This window comes from Lagopus muta, chromosome 3 (assembly GCF_023343835.1).
Source record: "Lagopus muta isolate bLagMut1 chromosome 3, bLagMut1 primary, whole genome shotgun sequence".
NCBI classification, from domain to species: Eukaryota; Metazoa; Chordata; class Aves; order Galliformes; family Phasianidae; genus Lagopus; species Lagopus muta.
In genome coordinates this window covers 27156093-27175289 of record NC_064435.1, presented here as the reverse complement: position 1 = coordinate 27175289, position 19197 = coordinate 27156093, and the positions used below count along the sequence as shown (strand labels likewise).

Genomic DNA, 19197 nt, shown 5'->3' with positions numbered 1-19197 from the left:
CTATTTAGAGAAACTGAAAGTTAAGTGTCTCCAGAAGAACTCAAGAAGTAACTACTGTGGCTTGATTTAACCGGAAGTATGTAAGTAATATAAATATAAGAAAGTAATCCACTAACAAATTGTGTTGTTAGAGCAGAAAGAATACAAAAACCTTAATTGTTCTGTAGTTTCACCAAAATAAAGTGAAAACTACAGAATATCTAATATTAGAATCAGAAAACTAGAAGACTGAGGGATTTACTTGACAGTACTCGTGATTTGCACAGCCCGATTCTGTAGTAGTTTAGGGACATGAAATGTGACAGTCAGTGCAGTGTTGCTATAATCCTCTGGCAAACCCTAACTACACATCAAAGGAATAAAAATGACTTTTGGTATCCATTTGTTCTCCTCAGTACATGATGCATTCAAATCATCATTTATTGTCAGCACCAAGAGATTTCACAACACAGTAACAGATTACATATTACCATCAGACTCTGCAGAAGTCACTGGAGCTAAAGGGTAAATTTGATGTGTCTGCTTGTAGTCAGCACCAGGTCCTGACTCTTAATGAAAGAATCAGAACAAACATAGAGACAAGGCAAATTTAGATAAAATAAATAACAAGTAGGATGTGGGTGAACATTTGATCATTATTGCTATGGTTCAATAGCTGTTTTCTAGAAAGATACCTAGCCAAAACATTGATTATCAGAAATAACCTGCTATACACTTAATTTATTGATGCAATGGGATCATGTACTAAGTGATGTCCTGAAAAGCAAAAAAATAGGATATTTACTAGTAGTTTCAAAATACGTATCTAAGTTGTTGATCAGTGTTACCTGAAGCCATATGCAATTACTTCCTTTAACTTAATGGAACATCTTCAAAGGACCAGCTTAAAATGAACAAACAGGCTACTCAGTAAAGCTTCAGCTTTTAGTTATATCTAGCCTCAAATAATCTTGAGCAGATAATCAAGCCTTTGTTTCTACCTTGAAACGACTCATTCCTAGAATGTGTATAGACATTTGAGAAGCCTGTGACTCTCCCGCTTGCCACTCAGGAAGTACACAGAGGCAATGGTAGCGCAAGTATTTCTGCAGTCAGTGGGAACAGCCAAGAACAATCTGTTCCTGGAGTCCGCAGTGGCACTGGGAGCATCAGGGTAATGTTGCCTCTATCCATGTGAGAAAAGCTTTTCAAAGGTAATATTCAGAATCCTTGGAAATATCAGAATTAGTGGATTTACAAGCCTGTGAGCCCATGCTTTACCAAAAATCTTCTTGACTTGCACAGTTTAATTTCAAACTTGTATATCTGGTTTTAATTGCAAGACTGAATTTATTGGGGAACAGTTTTTTTCAGTTTGACAGTTAATAGTAACTCCATAGACTCTGAAAAATCGTGCCATCTTTTATTTAAGGTTAAAAAAAAACCACAGCTAAAAGCAGATGACCTGAAAATCTGTTAAACTCAGTTAAGAAAAATTCCTCAGGCTATACCTAAACAACTGAATAATATTCTACAAACTACACAAACTGCTGAATTTTAAGTATTCAAATACACTTTTTATACAGTGGGATTTTTAGGACGCCACAAGACAAACATACCCGTTTTTCAATTCTGGCCTGTTTTACAAAGATTGAGTAGAAGAGTAGAATTGTTCAACTTAAAATGGCTTTAAACTAAAAGAAAGAGATTTAGTTTAGATATTAGGAAGAAATTCTTTATGATGAGGGTGATAAGATGCTAGCACAAGAGAGGTGACCAGAGATGCTGTGGGTGCCCCATCCCTGGAGATGCTCAAGGCCAGGTTGGATGGGGCCCTGGGCAGCTTGATCTGCTAGGTGGCAGCCCTGCCTATGTCAGGGAGCAGGGTCCTCTCCAACCTAAGCCATTCTATGATTCTGTGAAAAGGGTGCGGGTGGGGAGAAGAAAAAAATACAGCACCAGTAAAACAGAATTATAACAGCAACTCTGTAATGAGATTTCCTTAAAATATTTTTTACTTTTCTACAATGGTGCAGGTAACAAGAAATCTGCTTTGGGTCTGATGAAGCAGTTTTTTTTTCTCAGGCCACACTTTCTATCAGAATTTAAGATTCTGCTTACTTGCTGAAGTATAATTGCTTTCTTCTTTTATGCACAAATATCACAGTTGCATGCGACTGGTTCAAAAAGAAATCTTAGGAAAAAAAAAGCAAAGACTTTCATGAGTGCTGTCCCTTGTTGCCATTCTTATTACCATAGTGGATATGTCTAGAAGAAATTCCATGAAAAGATTAAATTGCCCAGCATATCATGTCTGGAATCATACATGTTTCCCATCATGAAGATAATTGTTTAAGTTTAGGTTATGGCATGGTGTAGGTACAGAAATATATAAAGAATAAAAGGAGAAAAATATAATACCTTGTTCACATGGTGAAATGGCTCTTAATGATCTATACCCCAGAGAGGTTGTGGAGTCTCTTTCTGTGGAGATATTGAAGACCTGTTAGATGCCTACCTGTGTGACCTATTGTAGGGTACCTGCTTTAGCAGGGGGTTGGACTCGATGATCTCTTGAGGTATCTTCCAACCCCTGCCATTTGGTGATTCTGTGATTCTATGACTCCATCACAGTTCAGTAATACTATCTGAACAGCATTAGCTTTGGTCCAGTTACAATGCACTGAACTGTGCTAAATATGATGCTGCAGAGAGAAACTGATTTTTGGCGGTTAAAACCCTGTCCTCCATTATGCTGAGAAAGCTCAGCGGAATACCCACGGAGATGCTTCTAAGATCTATTAAAAGGGAACAGCATGGAGCATCAAAGACACTGTAGCAGATCAGTACTACATAACAAATTACCACAGCCTTACATGGTGAAGATAGATCAGCGTGAATAAGGGAAACTGATGTAATTAATGTCTCTAATTTAATAGTTATCATTTGGAGAATTTTAGTTTCACAGTATGTAAGTAGCTTAAAGAAATATTTCAGTTGAACATTGTGTTCTTAGTCTTGATTTCTAGACAACCATTTGCTAAGCCAGTCCTATGTTAAGAAACTCAGTTCCGCCATTGATAACAAAATGCAAAACTACAAAAATGCCGACCTAATTCTTGCACTCAATATTTTTTACTTGTCACATGATTATTTTTTATATGTATTATACTTACTGACTGATCTTTGAAAAAATCTTGTTGGTTTCCCTATAGTCTGTCTAACATTGAAGCTTCTTGAGAATGTCTCTCTGTAGTTTTTTTATTAAGAAAAAGAAAATAAGAATAAACAATAAAAAATGTTCCTTTCATAGTGTCTGACTGTGGAAGCAAACAGCCATCATGCCCCGGGCAATTCTGCCTGGACTCCTCTCAAGGGAGGAACTCTAGGTCCACGCTATGATAAGCCATCTGTGAGCTGTGTATCTTCTAGTTTCTGAAAAAAAATCTTTGAGTGCTTGCTTGAGACTGCCTCATGACCACACAGCAGCTATTTCTTGGTATTTCTGTTCTATTCACATCTGAAAACTCACTTCTTACATAGCCACATCTCTGCCCTGGTCTTGACAAGCAGCTGAGATATAAAAGAGTGTTTGGATTAAAATACCACTGACATAAATGAGTGCAAGGTGATGGCAAGCAATCCTAACTTGAGCTTTCTAGTATTTAAAAGGCACCACAGTGTATATCTGTCCAGGGAGCAGCAGGAGCTCAGCTTGTCCACAGGAACAAGTGGGAGCAAATACAGCACTGCCAGGGCAGTGTGGAGAGCACAGCCCCACTGCATCAGGGCAAGGTGATGAGAGGGGCAGGGTCCAGCTGGAGTCCCAGGCAAGGCCACCATCCAAGTCTCGGATGCCCAAGGGGTCCTATCAGGGCCTGCAGGAGGCTGTCTGTAGCCTGGTCTGTCTTGGAATCCTGCAAGCCAGTATAGCAGGAGACAGGTCAGGATCTAGGTGACCATGCATAACTCGGCAGGTCTGTGTACCCAGGGATGAAACTCCTGTGTTCACAGGCAGAAGGGTTGGGTATAGTAGGATATACAACTTTTATGTACTGTTCATCTACCTGAAAGAATTTTCTTTAAACCATTCATTTTGATAACAGTGTTTGCTGCTTCTCCTTTGAGCTTCTCGGAATCCCAGCCAAAAGAACAACACTGGTGGTAAGAGGTAGGACATGCATGAAACTAAAAAAAAAATCAGATAATTAAGCACATCTACATTTTTTTTATGCAGCCAGAATGGGCATATTAGAATTGTGAGTCTAAGCCTTTTTCAGGGAAAGCAAGAACTTTTGCTGACTTCAGCAGACATAGGTCATGTCTTGGTGCATTACAATCTAAACAAATAGAGAAAAGCCTGCTGGCAAGGAGACATTCTGATATTCAGGGTCCAATTAATCCTTAGATGAGAACTAAAAATTAACTTATGTGTTGCAGCCACTTCAGTTGGAATTTTTATTCAATATAAATAATCTTATTTTTTTCCCTCTGAACCAGCTTTTCAAGGGCTCTTCTTGTAGTTGTTAGGCAGTTTTAATACACAATGAACATTCATTACAGCAACATTAATCTGGCAGACATTACACTTCAAATAATTGCTGCCTGCCTTAATTCCTGGTTTGTCCTTTTGTAAGCATTAATTACATATGTCAACAACAATCAGTTTAGAGTAAGATAATTGCAGGTATGGAAAAAAGGTTACTCTTAGCAAATATGTTCTTGAAAGATAATGTCTTCACAGTATTGGGATTTTGTTTGCTTCAAGAGCTTCATGAAATTTTTGGAGGCCCCTTAGTTTAGCATATAAAGAAAAAGAACAGTTCATTATAATCTTTTTTATATCTGTGTTTATTACATCAGCTAACAGATTTGGAATTTTGTATTTTTTACATAACAAACAAAACTTAGAGATATTTGTTGATATTTTCAGGAAAAAAAAATGTAGTGTTATTTATAGATATTTATTTCACTCCAGGATGTTAAAAGGACTACTCAATAATATCTCTTAAAACCAGCCTTATCCTGGGCTGCATCAGAAAATGGGTGGCCAGCAGGGGGTGGGAAGGGATTGTCCCCTTCTACTCTGCCCTCATGAGGCCTCATCTGCTGGATTGTGTCCAGGCCTGGGACCCCAGCAGAAGTACAACATGGAGCTGTAGGAATGAGTCCAGAGGAGGGTCATGAAGGTCTCAGAGGGATCAGGGCTACAGCACTTCTCCTTACAAGCAGGAAAGGGACTGACTTTATTGTATACAGTTTGATAATGATAGGACAAGGGGGGATAGCTTTAAACTAGAAGAGGGGAAATTCTGGTTAGAAGTTAGGAAGAAATTTTTTACTTAAAAGGTGGTGAGGCACAGGCTGCCCAGAAAAGCTATGGATGCCCCATCCCTGGAGGTGTTCAAGGCCAGGCTTCATGGGTTCCTGAGCACCCTGATCTGGTGCGGTTGGAACTGGATGAGTTTTAAGTTCTTTCCAACATAAGACATTGTGTAGCTCTATAAAAAAAGTATTCCAATTGCAGTAATTCTGAGAAAAATTCCAGTGTCAACACAATTGTTCATGTAGTTAATTATAGAAATTCTCAGCATTCGGTTTAGCTGTGGATGCTACATGTTTCTCAGCATCTGCAAGCATGCCCTGGATCATAAATTTTATGTACTTTTTTAGATCCTTCTTGTTTTCAGCTGCTTTATTTATGAATTCATATTGTCTGCTTCCATCATCACAGACTCATATAAACACTTTTAAAAACCTAAATCAGAGGTGAGTGAACAATATCTCCAGATATTTTGGTATAGCATTTCATTATCTTTACAAGTGAAAAATCTCTCCTAATATCAGATACCTGCAAATTAACAGTGTTTTGGTAATAATACATTTTTTGTATAAGAAGACAGCTTTCGTCTCCCTCTTAGTGGACATTTCTGGTGTTCTCATTTTTTCTTCAGAGGCCATATTTTATAAATTAAATTACATTTATGAGTATAATTTAACATACCTTGGGTTAGAATTAGTCTCTCTTCTATTTGTGTTTTAGTGTAGTGGTACCCATGTCCTGGCTGAGGCCTCACCAACACCTATCAGAATGACATAGCACTTCTGTGTTTCTCATAAAGTGTTTTCTTTTAAGCCAGTCCAAGTGAATTGATTTCTCTTGAAACAATGGCGTGATGCTATTGTTTGTTATTCTTTGACCAATATGCTGTTTATGGATCAATATAATTCCTAGGTCATTTTATGCTTATATACACTAAAGCTGTAAATATTTACGTATGGAAATACATTTGATGTTTTTAAAAAAAGGAACATTATAAGTCAAGTGCTCTTCCACATTCTTTTCTTGTCAGTTTACCAACTGTTATCATCTTCACCTTTCTTTGCTAAGCACTGCTTACCAGTTAAATTTGCTTAATTGTATTTGAAAAATTAAAAAAAAATAATAATAAATCCGTTTCCTAAATATTTTCCAACTATACTTTTCCCCGAAATATTTCACACTCTGCTTCAGATCTTTCCAGAGCTGATCTGCTCGTGTTCTGATGCACCACTTGAGCTACCTATTATCCCTCTAAAACACCAGCAACAATAGGTATAACTAATGTCAGACTGCCAGAAACATCTTGAACCACATTAACAAACTTCAAACAAAATAATGATTTTTTTTAAAGCACATGTGGTTGTAGTTACCAGCATGCATCACATAGTATTTGCATACATTGAATTCAATCTCAAGCTCTGAAGATAAAACTGATTTTTCAGCCATATTGTATTCAAAGTAACAACTGCTGACATAATATTTCTTTCAGCATCTGGCTGAACACTATACATCACTAGTACAGGTTTTATTTTTTATTATCTAGAGTATAAACAGGTCTATTTATTTATTGGTTTGTTTGTTTGTTTGTTTAGACACTGTTTTACTCAAATACTAATCACACATAGAGGAACATAAATAACTTGTTGGTTTGTGTATCTTCCATTCTGTCAATGCTATAGTTGAGGTAGCTGAAAAAGGCTGTTTGAACAACTTTTCATATGATAGCTTAAATTGAAATGTCTCAATCTGACAAAGCACTGAAGAACAGAATATTGATTAAGCTAAAATGGATAGCAGTCTCCTTATATGGGTAATGAATTTCTGCTTAAACCATATAAATGTACTGAATTTCATTATTAAAACCTTAACAGATTTAGAATTGTGAACGGATTCTTAAAAAGAGAATTACTTTTTACCTACTCATATCATCTACTGATGCAGTATATTAATAAAACATCTAGCACTGTCAGAAAAGGTTAGTAATTAGTTGTCGGTGCTTATCTGCTAATGACAGCTGCAGAGGATATATTCTTAACTTATATTTTATTCAGTTACTAATGGGTAGAGTTAGAAGAATAATCAGCATACCAGGGCATGATGATTCATGCTGTTATTGATTTTGTTGCAACTGGCCTTATGCTTCCATGCCAAAACTGTCATACTGATTATTTGTGGCTACTGGAACTCAACCTTTATACCAGATTTCTGTCTAGATGATAACAACTTTTATAAAATATTTAGTAAGAGTCGACCCAGGAAATTTCTTGAAGCTTAGTTTTACTTGTTTATTTTCATTGTAAAGTCTTTCAGCAACTGTGATTACACAGTGATTTTCTGATTTGGAGTTACTGAATATATTTTTGTAGAGGCTGTATTTTTTTTCCTGAATTGTATTTTGAATGTACAATATTATACTATATGTATGTACTATATTATACTATATGTACTATATAGACTCTTGTTATGGAATTGAAAACTTGTAATATATTCTGTAAATCATAAAGGGGGTGTAGAATCTAAGGAATGTTAGCTATATTTCACATCAAAATTCAGCTGGAGCAAAAATGCATACATCAGAGACCTTGAATACAAAGAACACATTTTTTCTTGTGTATCTGAACCATCAGTTAGCTCTGAGGACTTCAGGGCCAGATATACTTTCATGAGGTAAATACACTTACAGAGGACTGAAAACCGTCAAATTCTAAATACATTGTGCTTTTAGGAAAAAAAATAATTGCTATTCATGTAGTTTGTGAGACCATCAGAATGTAATCACACACTCATTCCAGGCTTTTTGGATTACCTAGCTCAAGTTTCAGTTTAGCTCGGGCTAGGAATCCATAGAGAAAAGGAGTAAGAAAGAAAGGTGCATCTTGAATGATGAGACAACTAACTGGGCTTCTGATTTAAGATAATGTCAGACTGTGGACATATGTCCTCAAATCATTCCTTGGTATCATTTCTACAACAGTCTATGAACTGATATTTGGAATAGTTGCAATGCAGAAAGGCAATGTCACACACATTTTTAAGTAGGATAGAGGATGATCCAGGGAACTACGGACCAATCAGTGTCACCTCTGTGCTAGGGAAGGTCATGAAACAGCTCCTGTAAGTTGTGCTAAGGCAGATGGAAGAGACAATCAGTATGGCTTCACTGAGGGCAAGTCTTGGCTGATCAATTTAGTGGCCTTCTATGATGGTATATCTGCATCAGTGTATAAGGGAAGAGTCACTGATATCATCTGTCTGCATTTCAGTAAGCCCTCTGACACAATCCCTCACAACATCCTCCTCTCTAAATTGCAAAGATACGCATTTTGTGGGTGAGCCATTTGATGGATGAGGAACTGGTTGCAAGGTAATATCCAGAGAATGGTGGTCAGTGGCTTAATGTCCAGATGGAGATCGGTGACAATTGTTGTCCATCATTAATGGGACCAGTGCTCTTTAATATCTTCATCAGCAGTGGCTTTGAGTGCACCCCCAGCAAGTTTGTGAACGACACCAAGCTGTGCGCTGTGATCAACACACTTGAGGAACAGGATGTTATTCTGAGAGACCGAGACAGGCTTGAGCAGTGGCTGCAGGAGATCCTCATGAGATTCTACAAAGCCAAGTGCAAGGTCTTGCACCTGGGTCTGAGCAACCCCCCACTACCATTACAAGCATGTAAGCATAAAGCACAGCCCTGCCAAAAAGGATTTGGGAGTAGTGGTGGATCATAAGCTGGACGTGAGCCAGGAAGAAAGTCAAGATACAACATAGAGGAGGAAACACAAAATGCTAAAAGGATGATATGGTATCCTTTAATTCCACTCAGAAAAAAAAAACAAACAGTCAGGACTTGGTATGCCTTTTGAACCACATCTGCCCTGAAGGTTAGACTTAGATGTTGGACTGATTAAGGTTTCACCACGGCTAGGAAATCAATTATAGTATTTCTGAAATATAGGAGATTGTTCTCAATTACCTTAGGAAAAATAAGAAATGACAAGAAGTGCTATTATCAGGAGCATAGAAAGGAATTGTTTATTTGAGGTAGACTGTATCCAGGTAAGGTTTGCTAAAAGAATGAAAGAAGTATCAAGGTAATGCTAAATGTAAATTTAATGTAAAGGGAGAACATCTTCAAAGCTTGTATCATGTAGCTGTATATCAGATATTGCTAACACTGTTTGTAAGCACTTGTTAAAATTGAAAGTACCATCTCAATCAGTACCTAGTACCACTGTGCTCAGTATTTATGAGCATGTATATGAATGTGATTTGCTTTGCATATGCTTTTTGGGAAGGTCTGTTTCAATTAGTAACCTTATGTGCATGCAGAAACATTTAAAAAGATTTAAATTTTTCTTGTTATTTAGTAAATACTTTCTGGGACCAAACAGTATATACAAAATCTGGGACATATTTTGTAATGCTTTACTGGCAAAAAGACAAAGTGTCACATTTTTTATTTTGTATTTGTTCCAAGTTATTTGCTTTGGTTTAGTTTGACTTGGCTTGGTTTTATGTTATGAATAATTCCATCACCTTTACAATTTAAACTCTAGTATTTCTAGGTCAAAAACTCTTCATCACTTCAAAAACATGCAGCCACTACTGATGCTAAGTAATAAGTAATACTGGTCATCAGAGTAAAAAGAGGGACAAAGTCAGTTTCAAAGCTGTAGAGACATATTTCTACAAGATTGTTTCTCACTAAAGAAAAGTCCTCATTGTGAGATATGAATGTAGAACTGCAGGAGATAGTCTGAAGTTGCAGATCATATTAGTGGGGAATTTGTGGATACACCACCAGCTTTGCACTGCAAGCAGGGCTAAAAGAAAGAGGAAATGTTAAATCTTTGAAGTCTAGTTTGTAGCCAAGTGGCAACATCTGAAAAGGAGCTATTCCACTGTTACTTATTTCAAATTGTTCTCTGTGAAATTAGCCTGCAACAAACTGGAGGCTGACTGAGCTGATTCTTGTTTTGGTTGCTATAGCCGTCAATTTTTTTTTTTTTTTTCAGTAGTCTGTGTAAATGAGTGAATTTCCCAGTTCCACTAGAGTTGTTTCAAATAATACGATGGTAAGAAGTTCCTATTTATGTATGTTTTCTTTAAAAAATCAAAATAAACCAACCTTTATGCTTGGAGTCGGCAGCAAAAAGCTATGCTGAGAATAGAGGAACTCCTTTAAATTTAATTGACAATTACACTTCAACCTTCACTTGGAAACCTGAGAAAACTAAATATATCTTCTGGGCACTTAGGAAAAGTAATGGTTTCTCCTTTTATATGCTTTCACTCCAGAATAAAAACTATGTTGATGGAAAAGGAAAAAAACTTGAATTTGAGAAGTAATGGATAACTACAAATAATGAGGCATTATGATCAGCCTTGTAGTTTCTTGGGCAGCAGTTTTTTCTTCAATATTCATATCTGTCATTGCAAAATAATGCAAAGCCTCTCACGTTAACTGGATGAAAAAATGAGATTCAGATTTAGAACCTTTTAATCCAGTTTCAGTTCAAATGAAACTGAGTTTATTAAAAAAAAAAAAAAAAAAGAAAAAAAAGAACATGTAACTTGATTTCTAACACAGATTACTTATAAATTTTGCACGCATTCTAATGAACTATACATTCCCAAACTCAGATGAGTTTACCTCTCTCTTTAGAGCTGCAATGAGAGCCCAATTATACCACTGTGGTACAGATGTGTTTTGGTGCATAGCTCTAAGAATCCTCAGTGATGAAGTCAGATGGGCAACTCCGTATCTACAGATTACAGACATCTCTTCTCCAGACTGAAAAGTATGGTTTGCTCAGCTTCTTACAGCTCCAAATCATCCCTGTGCCTCTTCACTGGGCTTGTTTCAGTTTGCTTCTGCCACAGTCCTAATGCAGCTTCACAAGCACAGAGTGAGGGGCAATAATCACTTCCATTTACCTCCTCCAAACATCAGCATAAAGCAAGACCTTACTGAGATGGTATAACTTTTTGGTTGCCTTCTGCAGCTTTGTCTCTGATGTACTATTGTGGTCATTCCCAGACCCCTAGAAGTCTTCAAAATGCAGCAAAGGCATCTTCAAACAGATGCTGAATACGCTTTTTAAAAATAGAGTTCTTTCCCATCAGAGAACTTCAGGATCCCTCTTCCTTTGTGATCTGTTCCAGAATAAAAGGAAACATCTCCCCCTCAGCATTACCGAAGATCTAAATAAGCACTCCGTGACACGGTGGTGTCTCACATACTGAAATGTGTCTTGCATTTTCTTTTCTTTACAAGAAATCTGTTTGTAGTTGTTGTTCTTGTGGTCAGGTTTGTTTGTTTGTTTGTTTCTCCCAGCAAAGGTAGAAAATAATAATTTCCTTATGACCAGAGTATCCACAATGAATGTTATAAAACCAACAATGTTTTAACTCTCCTTCCAGAAAACAAGCACATTTCAAGATAAATAGTTCACATAGCCTTCAAAGTGAAACAAAACAAAATAAAACAAAACAAAACAAAACTTTCTCAAGATTATCACACAGAGGGTGTTGAAGCACTGGAACAGGCTGCCCAAGGAGGTTGTGGATGCCCCATCCCTGGATGCATTCAAGGCCAGGCTGGATGTGGCTCTGGGCAGCCTGGTCTGGTGGTTGGCGACCCTGCACATAGCAGGGGGGTTTGAAACTAGATGATCGTTGTGGTCCTTTACAACTCAGGACATTCAGCGATTCTATGATTATCCATCTGTGTAGCTCCTATATTTGGATACATGATAAATCTGTGCTATTCTTTTTTCTTTTGTGATACCTGTCCAGAAGAAGAGTAAGGTGTTTTTGTTTTTTTTCTTTTTTTATAACTTTTAAATGCATTAGATGAAGAAGAAGTATGACAGCAAAAACATCTGATAAATGAAGTTTGACATGTTTTTTATCTATATAAAATGGATGCTGAACAGCTGGTAATTGCAAATACTTTAGCAGTCATTTCTGATGTGGAATATTGCTTCTGTGCTCAACACTAATGAGATGTGAGTTGTACTTCATCAAACTGACAGTTCTTAGGATTTTTTGATGAGCACGTGATACATTTCTCAGAACTGTGGATAATGGATACACTTACCTGTGAAGACAAGAAAAGAAAAATAGTTTTCTGACTTGCTAATGACCTACTTTAGCTATGCATTGAAAAGATTTTCAAACAAATATATGGGTATATATGCATTGAAAATGAGTAAAACAAACAGAAAATCTATTCAAATTAATAAAAACCAAGAGTACCTTTTCCAAAGGAAGAAGAAATCATTTTTTAAAAAGAATGAGTAGATCTAGATTTGGAAACACTTATCTTCGGTGAACAAAGAGGATTTTCTCTTGGCATGTTTGTTTTATTGAGTCTGTATTTACATTACTAAAAAATAAAGCCCTGATGCTCCATGAAAGCATCTGTTGCTTTCATTGTTGCATTACAGATTTTAGAGGGAAGTCAGAGGGATTAATCAAACATTTAATGTTATTCACCCACATAAGCAGGATTAGGGCCTTTGGTTGCATTGTGAAAGGAGCGTAAAGAAGCTGGTGCTGTTCATTCTCTTGTCTAGGGAGATGATTATAAAGCCACCCACAGTTGCCTCAGTCATATGCCTATATAATTTTGGCTAGATCTGAATAAGATCAGTTGATAAGCTGCCATGTCTCAATGCCACAGTTCCTGGGTGTTTTAATTCTTATTATTTTTTATTTTGAGTCATGGTGGCATGAACACACCCTGGCACATAAAATTAATCTCTCCGTACTTATTGATATCAGAGGCCTAAGACTGAATTACTGTTTCTGATGGTGCACCTGCAGAACAGTCTAGGAAATCCCTGAAAAAGTAGTGAGAGAAAAGGCAAGGCATCCATACAAATGATAAAAATATTGACTATAATATCATGTTCCTTACTTCCAAATACAAAAATATGATAGCATGTTGGTATTCATTCTCCTAGTATTGATGACCGGTGGTCGCACTGAGAAACTGCTAAAAAACTAACTGCTCAGTGATGAGGCTAAGTGGTGCCAAAATCTAGTGGAATGAACTGATGTTATCTTGAAGAATTTACTGTGTTTTGATAGACAAAGAAACTACTGCACTTCTTCTCACTTTGGACTTCGTGTCTCCTAGAAAAATATTTGTTATAACACAATTACTAGAACTAAATGAGAAAAGAAGGTGATTTTAAGAGACTTGCTGAAAACAAAAGTTGAGAGATACAATAAAAATGCAGGAGATGCAAATATGCAGAAAAAAAACTTCATGTCCAATGATTGTCCTTGAATTTTGTAGTAAAAGACAAGGGATAAAACGTAGAAGCAGGAAACCCTCTTTTTTTTTCCATTTCCTTTCTCTCTTTTATTTTCTTTCATTGGGGATCCATTTCTTTTGCATGTTCTATTTACGTTAATTGATTATAGATTAAAGATTCTTTATTTTTTAGTTCCTTTAGTGATAAACTAACCCCATGTACTGTCTTCCTACTGCTTTCTTCCAAATGCAGCCACACATGAGGGTAATTTGTCTCCCAGGTATGCCACAGTGCACTTGTGAAGTCAATCCAATTTTACTACAATTATCCAATTATAAAAACAGAACAAAACAAAACAAAAACAAACAAAAACAACAGTAATTTAACATACATCATGTTACAGTAATGTAACATAACATACATCAAAACAACATACATTTAACATACAGGATATTATTTCTAATGCAGATAAGGAATTGCTACTGATGATCATGATTCCAGATACCCAATTAAAGTGTATGCATTCAAAGCAATGCAAATATACTGAAGAAGTGTCTCTTTAGCTTAAGCAAAATCTGACCGTGTTCTCTGTATACGAAACAAGGTGATAAAAGATCAGACACTATGCATCTCAGTGCTCCTATAGGTATGTATACAAATCAATTAATTTCCAAGAGAGATTGGGAGAAGCATCTTGACAGTTATTACAGTCAGATTTTGGATTACCTTCCCCAGAGGATTTATGAGGTGCCTGAACATGTTACGAAAGAGTCTGGCTGCTGGTGACAGCAAAGCATACTGCATTCTGTCATCCAAAAAATCCCTTCTGTTGTAGTGTTCTTCATTGCAAGGATGTTTGCATGGTAAGAAAGAAAGAAAGAAAGAAAGAAAGAAAGAAAGAAAGAAAGAAAGAAAGAAAGAAAGAAAGAAAGAAAGAAAGAAAGAAAGAAAGAAAGAAAGAAAGAAAGAAAGAAAGAAAGAAAGAAAGAAAGAAAGAAAGAAAGAAAGAAAGAAAGAAAGAAAGATGTAAAGCATGTGCTGTGGAGTGTAGAATATGAAGAAAAATAATATATTTGGTATTGATGCACCTATACTGACACGAGGCTGATATGAGTTCTTCATACAGTTGTTCCAATTGAGTCTTCTAAATTTTATAATGCAGGTCAGCAAACATAGGCAAGTCATTCTGTAGCATCTATTCTTTTTAATCAATAATGTGTAGCAGGAAAAAAAATATATATTTGATCTTAGACCAAAAAAAAATCTGTATGAAAAATAATATTCTTTTTCACGCATGGGTTTGTTCTTTTTTTAATTTACTCTTTCCTTAGGAACAGCAACAACAGAAAAGTAACACAGAACAGGCCTGGAAAGTCTTCCTTTTATTTCAGGTAATGACCTTACAATAAAACCATCATAAGAATATCTAAGATAAGAAACAGAAAAAAAAATCTGGAACCTGAAAACTACTGGAAGTGAAATTGTTCTTAGTAGCTATCAGTTCCATGAACGAAACCACAACAATATAAGAAAGCTAGCTGGGTGAATGTAAGCTCTCAGTATTTCAAGCCTGTTTTAGGACTTTATGTCAGTAAATGGAGAATGATTCTCTGATTCTCTGAATATAAGTGCTTTAAACTTGACAGTTCTTAGTCCACATTGCTACAATCTGAAAACTTAATACCTCCCAAGACAATCTCTCCCATCTGAATTTTCTTTAGGTGACATTTTTCTTCACTTTGCCCTCCCTCACAAAGATGTTAAGAAAAAGAAAAGGTGCTGGGGACCTTTCTTCCTCTTTGATCAGGATAACAATATCTTAACAGCACAACGCTGAATTTAGTTTCTTAGACTGAGAGGTGCAAGAAAGAGGGACACCATATAAAAGTTTATATTTGTATTTTTAAATTATTTAACTGTAAATCTAATTAAAGCCTCCATCTCATAGAAGCTTGTCTTAAATCTACCCCTGGAAACAAATTTTAGCTGATCATTACATGCAGTTATTACAGGTAATTATTTTCCAAGTCTAATACCTTTTTAAAATCTCTTTTTGAAAATGAAGGTAAAGCTATGAAAATTTTATGTTTCTGCTATAAACATACAGGAGACAATAAAACTTACAAATGCAATTTTAATTACTCTTTCAAGATTTCTATTTTAGAAAGGGATAAGAAGCATACATATTTCATTTTGCTTCTCAGGTGAATGTAGCTAAATAATTGTTCCATTTCTTAACACAGATTAGAAGGACCTTACCAGCCTACAGGAAACATTGGTCATAGATTGAAAGGTGAAATATATGTTTTAATTAACTCCAAGAATCTGCTATAATAGTGCCTAAAATAAAATCGGTTTTCTAAACCTGTATTTTAGAAAACAAAATCACAAATCAGATCTCCAAAGTTTTGTGGTTTTTTTTTTCATGAATATGCTTTGAATGTTTCAATCTGTCATTTGATAGGTGTTTATGTTTAGCTTGTAGTTCACTGGCAAATGGTAATAATATACTCCAGATTCAGAATCTATTCAGTGTGAAAACAAAGTATTCCAGTAATTTACGGAAAGGTTTTGTTTGTTTGTTTGTTTGTTTTAAATGTATTTTAAGACATCTTAAAATTCTCATATGGCGGTGCTGGAAAGTTTGGGAACACTGATTTTGGGAGGGTGGCAGACTTCAGGATGAGATACCATTTGCAGTACCCCTTTGGCTTCATCACAACATCAACTTTGGAACTCTGATTTCAGAAAATACTTTGTGATTATACAAGCAAATAAATAAATACTGTTTTTACTATGACTTGCGTTTAGTGTTCTGTGAAGCAAAGATCAAACCTAGTAAAGCAGAAATACTATCAAAAAGTATATTGCAAGCTACAATGGCAGAAAGAACAAATAGACTATCTGAAAAGTGAGGCTAGAAGGCCTTCCAAGAATTTTGATATCGTTGTGAGATTAAAAGAAACTTAAGTAAATGTTAGGTATTTAGAAATTATTTATTTTTATTCCTTACATTCAAATGTTTCATAATTAAGTATTTATCAGTAGAATGGTTTCTCTGTCAAAATTGTTCGCCTTTTAAAAAAGTTTCATTAAGAAGAGAGAAAAGAGATTCAGTCTTAACTAATGCAGCTTGCTATTATTCAGTGCAATTCCTCCATCTAGTCACAAATTCATGATTCCTTCCCATTTTGTGAATTTTGCAATTTAATCTCTGAAAACTTTAAACTTCATACTGGTATGTCTTAGAAATTTGAAATATTTAGATGAAAATGTAATGCTGCATTCAGAATGACTGTGTGATCCCAGCCCTGCAAGTAGGTGTTGTGTTACTCATATTTTGGCCGATTAGTAAAAACTTAATACTCAACATTTTACCCTATAGGCAAATGATATATTTAACGTACATACTACGTAATACACATTAGAAAAATGTTAGTCACTCTTTCTTCCTTTATGTCTTGTAGTTTTCAACTGAGGTGTTTCAAGAGTTATACCAATACTCATAGAGAAAAGATGGGTCAGTCCTGCAGTCTGCAATTTTGTACATCCTGTTAGGAAGGGAAACTGGCTGCCCATGGTCTGAACAGATATACACTTCTTTGGGCAAGGAACTGGCTACAGGGCTATGCCCAGTGGGTCGTGGTGAATGGAGTGAAGTCCAGCTGGCGACCCGTTTCAAGTGGAGTCCCCCAGGAGTTGGTACTGGGGCCCATCTTGTTTAATATCTTTATTGATGACCTAAATGAGGGCATTGAGTGCACCCTCAGCAAGTTTGCAGATGACACCATGCTAGGAGGTGGTGTTGATCTGCCTGAGGGTAGGGTGGCCCTTCAGAGGGATTTAGACAGGCTGAACCACTGGGCTGAGGTGAATGGGATGGGGTTCAACAAGGCCAAGTGTCGGGTTCTGCACTTTGGCCACAACAACCCCATGTAGCGTTATAGGCTTGGGGATGAGTGGCTGGATGAGTGTGAAGAAGAGAAGGACCTGGGAGTGTTGGTTGATGCTCAGCTGAACATGAGCCGACAGTGTGCCCAGATGGCCAAGAGGGCCAACAGCATCCTGGCCTGCATTAGAAACAGTGTGGCCAGCAGGAGCAGGGAGGTGATCATCCCCCTCTACTCAGCACTGGTGAGGCTGCACCTCGAGTACTGTGTTCAGTTTTGGGCTCCTCACTATAGGAAAGATGTTGAGGTCCTGGAGTGTGTGCAGAGAAAGGCAACAAAACTGGTGAGGGGTCTGGAGCACAAACCTTATGAGGAGCGGCTGAGGGAGCTGGGATTGTTCAGTCTGGAGAAGAGGAGGCTCAGGGGAGACCTCACTGCACTGTACAACCGCCTGAAGGGAGGTTGTGGTGAGGAGGGATTTGGCCTCTTCTCCCAGGCAGTGAGCAGGACACAGGGCAATGGCCACAAGTTATATCATAGGAGGTTTAGGTTGGACATAAGGAAGAACTTTTTCTCTCAGAGAGTGGTCAGGCACTGGAATGGCTGCCCAGGGAGGTGGTGGAGTCGCCGTCCCTGGCAGTGTTCAAGAGGCGTCTGGATGACGTGCTGCGTGATATGGTTTAGTGCTTGTGATGGCAATGGTGATGAGGAGACGATTGGACTGGATGATCTTATAGGTCGTTTCCAACCTTGTGATTCTATGATTCTATGATTCTATGAAGGCACATGTATGCTATCCAGTATTGGAAGTGTAGAAACAGAAGATGTTTTCCAAAGTTGTTAAAGATAATTTGGTATGTTCATGTTGTACACCCACTGGCTTTTTCATCTGTTACATTAGTCAGTGTTACTGAAGATGGCATTCTACATGATACCAAAAGCTTGTAAATCAGCCCCTACGTGATGAATAAGTATGCATGACTAAACAGATAAAAAAATTGTATCATATCCATGATATCTATGATTAACACTCATCTTTCCACAGTCGTATTCCATATCAACTGTGTTCTGGTGCTTGGGTTATTTTTATGATCAAAAAGCTATTGCACAGATCTACTCTCTTAAAATATTAAGACAATAACTTTCTCTACATTCTAATTTATTTGCAGTTTGAAATAAGCATCCGCAAATAGAATTTAAGTCCAGTCTTTTATTTATTTTGTCCTCTGTGTGTTTTAGTTTCCACATCTTTATGTCATGGCCAATTATTTAAAAATGAAAGTTCACTATGTCATTTTGCCTGAGTCCATTAACTTGACTGCAGTCCTTCCTGTTCTATCTGCAGAAATGTAGATCCTCCTCAGGGGCTCCAACCAGATGGGCTATTGCTAGTACACTGAACTGCCAGCCAAGAGAGCAGATTTCTGACAGGCATTAATAGGGGATAGAAAACAATTTTTAAGATATAAATCTAAACAAGTATTTTTATCAGCACTGCTTTCCCCACTCTTTTCTTTGGTTTCCATTCATTATTTTTCTTGGTAATTTCAAGAATATACCATAAGTATGACTTCATATGTTAAATGCTCTCTGTTTAAAATACAACTATTTCTTTTTCCAAACTTTTTTTTTTCCTAAGAAAAATCTGAAAGGTATGAAAAGTTATTTGTTGTTGTAGTTGTACTGTTGTCCTTACTGTTGTACTTATGGTGTTTTCATCACCCTCTTTTTTGCT

General features: G+C 36.7%; 1 protein-coding gene across 11 annotated transcripts in view; it reads left to right on the top strand.

Moving 5' to 3' along the window:
* RALYL (RALY RNA binding protein like) overlaps nucleotides 1-19197 on the top strand; it is a 370127-nt gene that overhangs the window by 69640 nt on the left and 281290 nt on the right. The window contains exon 1 of one of the 11 annotated variants that reach the window (XM_048938708.1): nucleotides 14890-14963. The exons of the other annotated variants lie outside the window; for them this stretch is intronic. The gene's annotated coding sequence lies outside the window, so the exon portion shown is untranslated. Of the gene's footprint in view, nucleotides 1-14889; nucleotides 14964-19197 lie in introns of those variants that run through there. 11 annotated transcript variants of the gene reach the window in all.